This window comes from Manduca sexta, unplaced genomic scaffold (genome assembly GCF_014839805.1).
Source record: "Manduca sexta isolate Smith_Timp_Sample1 unplaced genomic scaffold, JHU_Msex_v1.0 HiC_scaffold_1216, whole genome shotgun sequence".
Lineage (NCBI taxonomy): Eukaryota > Metazoa > Arthropoda > Insecta > Lepidoptera > Sphingidae > Manduca > Manduca sexta.
This window is the reverse complement of record NW_023592059.1, coordinates 2,186-6,931: the sequence shown is the minus strand read 5'-3', so window position 1 is coordinate 6,931 and position 4,746 is coordinate 2,186. Positions and strand designations below refer to the sequence as shown.

Below are 4,746 nucleotides of genomic sequence, written 5' to 3'. Positions count from 1 at the left end.
GAATAAAACTTGCGTAAAACCTTATTGATAATATTCGGCTGAAAGTTTTTTCGAAATAGGGCGTTTTATTTTTATAATCAGTTAGATACAAAATTAAATTGTTATAAATATGGTAATTTACCTTAAATATATTTAAATTTGCTAAATTATATTATGATCTTTTTAAAATATGTTATAACTTATGTACTACTCACCTTTGTAAAATTTGCCACTATAAATAAAGACTGGCCACCCCAATCCGGAATGACAATTCATTTTGGTGAAGAAACACGATTTTGTTTGAAATCTTTTTATAAATAAATAAAGTTAGAAATCTTTCCAAATATCACACTACTAATTACCAAAATGACTACAACTTTGGAAGACAAGTCTATCTGGGGCCAAGATGAAGAGGAGGCTCTGAGTGAAGAAGTGCTTCGGATGCCAACAGATGAAATCGTAAGCCGCACCAGACTCTTGGACAATGAGATCAAAATCATGAAGAGCGAAGTCATGAGGATCTCACACGAGCTGCAAGCACAAAACGACAAAATAAAGGAGAACACTGAAAAGATTAAGGTCAACAAAACACTGCCTTACTTGGTATCCAACGTCATTGAATTATTGGACGTCGACCCTCAGGAAGAGGAGGAAGACGGCGCTGTTGTGGATCTTGACTCGCAGAGGAAAGGCAAGTGCGCAGTGATCAAGACTTCTACAAGACAGACATACTTTTGCCAGTCATAGGGCTAGTAGATGCAGACAAACTGAAACCTGGCGACTTGGTGGGCGTTAACAAGGACTCTTACTTGATCCTGGAGACGCTACCAGCTGAGTATGATGCGAGGGTGAAGGCCATGGAAGTGGATGAAAGGCCCACAGAGCAGTATTCTGATATTGGAGGCTTGGACAAGCAACTCCAGTGTAGATTTAAAATATGTTCAATGATGGAATTAAATTTTTTCCAGTCATTCACTAGTTTTAGATGAAAGTAATACGTGTTCTAAAATTATCTTTGTTGTTTTGTATGTTGACAGTATTATCTGTGTATAAACTGAGGTTATGCAGAAAGAATTAGAAATCTATTGCTTTAAACACCTTTCTGACTTGTCAACAGCTCTGATTAAAAACCTGTAGTATATAAGGTTATAATCACCTAACATGTAGTCTTATAGTTAACTGCCATCTAATAAGTCAGGATATTTGTCCTAGAATCTTTTATTCTATTTACTCAATTATAACCTGTCTTGTGTAAAATAATCCAAAATCACAACCAAAAAGCAATATCTGTCTTTACCAACATATACGTAACAGCCAAATTATGATTTCAGGAGCTGATTGAAGCGTGGTACTTCCGATGACACACAAGGAGAAGTTTGTGAACCTAGGCATCCACCCCCAAGGGAGTGCTGTTATATCGGACCGCCTGGCACGGGCAAGACTCTGCTGGCCAGGGCGTGTGCTGCTCAGACCAAGTCTACCTTCTTGAAGCTGGCTGGTCCACAGCTTGTGCAGATGTTTATTGGTAAATAAAATTTTCTCTGTAAATACTACCCTTATACCTGTTCAGTGGAGGGTTCGTGCAAAATCATGTTTCCAGGAATTATGTTAATTTTCATAACTGGAAACCTGTTTGATGTACCATCATTTGAAGGATGAATCTTTGACAACATTATAATACTCAGAAATACCAGAACTGTAGCTAAAAGCAAGTATTTAAGTCCCTACTATATGAAACAATTGAAAGCAAAAGCCCATAATAATTACCATGGTTAGATTTTTCTATTTGTTTAAATATGAATATAAATTTTGTAGACACCATATAAAATATGTTATTTGTACTGGTGCTAGCATACATTTTTAGAATCAAATAATTCACTGATTAATAATGTACTTAAATAAATAAGATCTAACTGATTCTAGTAAAGACAATTATATCACACTTCACTAGACATAAATGCAGTCTGAAAATCATTCATATAATGATAAGATAATATATAAATTACGAAAAGGAAGCCGGTAGGAATCAGGTTATATGTACCCTTCGCTACTGTTGACTATCATATACACATTGACGGTTGAAAGGCTAATAAAATGAAGCATATTTTTTTATTTTTTTTTCTAAAATTGTTAACTAATTTAAATAAAACAAAGAATGTATTGATTTTAAATATGTATGTAATTTAGTGTCACAAAAAAAATTCACTGAAGCCTATCAACCGTCCATATAGTGTTTGAACTTTATCTAACCGTGTCTCTTCACCAGGTGATGGTGCCAAACTCGTACGAGATGCTTTCGCGCTCGCTAAAGAGAAGGCGCCGGCGATCATCTTCATAGACGAGTTGGACGCTATCGGAACCAAGCGTTTTGATTCAGAGAAGGCCGGTGATCGTGAGGTGCAGCTGCATTATGTTGGAGCTGCTCAACCAGCTTGACGGGTTCAGCTCCACTGCTGATATTAAGGTAATCCAATGGATATTAGACTAATACTTTTTTATGTTCTTTTTTAGATATTGAGTTAAGATAGGTAGATGATTCTTTTTTTTAAGTCTTTATATAAGGAGCTTGGTTGTTATTTCACGACTAGGTAGATGATGTAATGATTACTTGTAAAAAAAGTATAAATATCATTGGGTAGCAGGCTAATTGAGTTAAATGACATTTAATTGCGACTTTGAGTCTTATTCATATTGCCAATACATTTTTCTTAGTTTCTCGAACTTAGTCTCATTTTCTAATATTTTTTTAGTTAATTAGACTTTTGCGCGGGGAAAAAACGCGTTATCGCTACCACCACTCAGAGGGTCAGTGGAATGGTTATGTTGGTTTCACCGATCTTACGGCCCAATGTCGACACTCGGGAGTATAACATCATCCGAGCGAGCGTTGGACCGAGTCCCTAACCCTTGTATACCCTACACCGGCATACAACCAAAACCCGCGGTGGCCTTCGGCGCAGACGGACGGCCCCGGGTATCTGTTGCACTAAGATAGCTGTCGGAACAGTCCCAGCGCTGCCACCGCACAGGCACCTCTCTAATTGAAGGGCTAAGATGCCCCACAAGCTGAATGACTTAGTTAATTAGCCTGCCGATCTTCTATATTAAATTGAATAAGGTCACTTGCTCATTCATCTTAAATTATTTTATATATGGTTTTATATTATTTTGTAATATTTTGTACCGAAAATGTCAAGAAAAGTAATTTTAAATGTGTTTGTGCTGGTGTGGTTGTTTGTATAAAGAATCCACCAGCATAGACCATGTTCTTCAAGTCATGGACAGGAAGATTGAGTTCCCTCATCCCAATGAGGAGGCCAGAGCGAGGATCATGCAGATTCACTCCAGGTGTGCTATCTATTTCATAATTTTGACGATTTGGGAAGTGTACATAACTTGTACAGTACATGCACAGCTATGAATTATGAACCACATAGATCAAAACATATAATTTTTTTATTACTTCTAAATTTTGTTTTGTGATGAAAGAAATATAACATTAAGCATAGTCTACAATATCGCTCTGAAATGTTACAATTTAAATTTGCTCATAGTATCAAATTATAAAAAACCAAATTAATATCAAGCCTAAACAAAATTCAATAACAAAAACGTTTTAAATATATGTAAATTAAAATTAATTAACTAAAAAATTATTTCAGAAAAATGAATGTGAGCCCTGACGTGAATTTCGAGGAGTTGTCTCGCTCCACGGACGACTTCAACGGCGCCCAGTGCAAGGCAGTGTGCGTGGAGGCGGGCATGATCGCCCTCCGCCGTTCCGCCACCGCCGTCACCCATGAGGACTTTATGGACGCCATCCTCGAGGTGCAAGCCAAGAAGAAAGCCAACCTCAGCTACTATGCTTAGTTTTAATGCGCTAATTGTAACTAATTTAGGTAAATGTATTTGAAATGATAATAAAACGGTTCATTTCTATAATGGACTTTATTTGTTCCCATTTCTTTTAACCCAGGGTCTCATTTTAATTTTAAGCCCTTGAATCTCGCCCTACAAACTCTACTTAAGCCCTAGTTCAGCTTTTAAGAAAATTATGTGGTAATGCTGCTAATAACGTAAACTTTAACACCAATAATATGAGGACGCATAGTGCGGCGGAAGCATAAGTGTCGGAATTTCATAGTTTACTTTGACTTTGTTTATCTGATGTAACTGAACTAGAGTTGTATGTCAATATAATTGCACCCCTTTGGCTATGGCTACGCACTGCGAAAACTGTTGTAAAATACTGAAAAACATCTATTATCACATCACTGCTTTGTACTTAGCTATGTAACGTTTGCGATTACAGGCCTTGGGAATAATAAAGTTTTCGTTATAGTATAATAAATAAAACATATCTAGGTGCTTTATAGTCTTTTTTGTTCTTATTTGGTAACAGCATGTTGGGTCTCTTTTGATACGACTTGCGCTGTAAATATTATATTATCTTTAGTGTTAAAAATTCAGGTCAGAGTACCAATTAAAAAAAAACGCAATTTTTTTATTTTCAATGTATACTAACCCTAATCTGATACGTTTAGTTTTTGCTCATGGTGGCGATGAAATACATAAGTATCTATCCAAAATTATATTATTAGTAACGGTAAAATTTAAAAGTACATGAGATAACTTCTGATTTCCTAGTTTTTATTAAGTAATTACCTATAAGCAAAAATTATAAAAAATTAAATGTAATAAATAGAAAATAAAAATGATCCCACCCAAAAAGAAACTATGAAACGCGCGTGCGTGTGCTAAATTTGA

General features: G+C 35.9%; 1 pseudogene; it reads left to right on the top strand.

The window, feature by feature from the left end:
• The first annotated feature begins 319 nt into the window (after positions 1 to 319).
• LOC119191224 lies at positions 320 to 3,895 on the top strand (annotated as a pseudogene).
• The last annotated feature ends 851 nt before the right edge of the window (positions 3,896 to 4,746 follow it).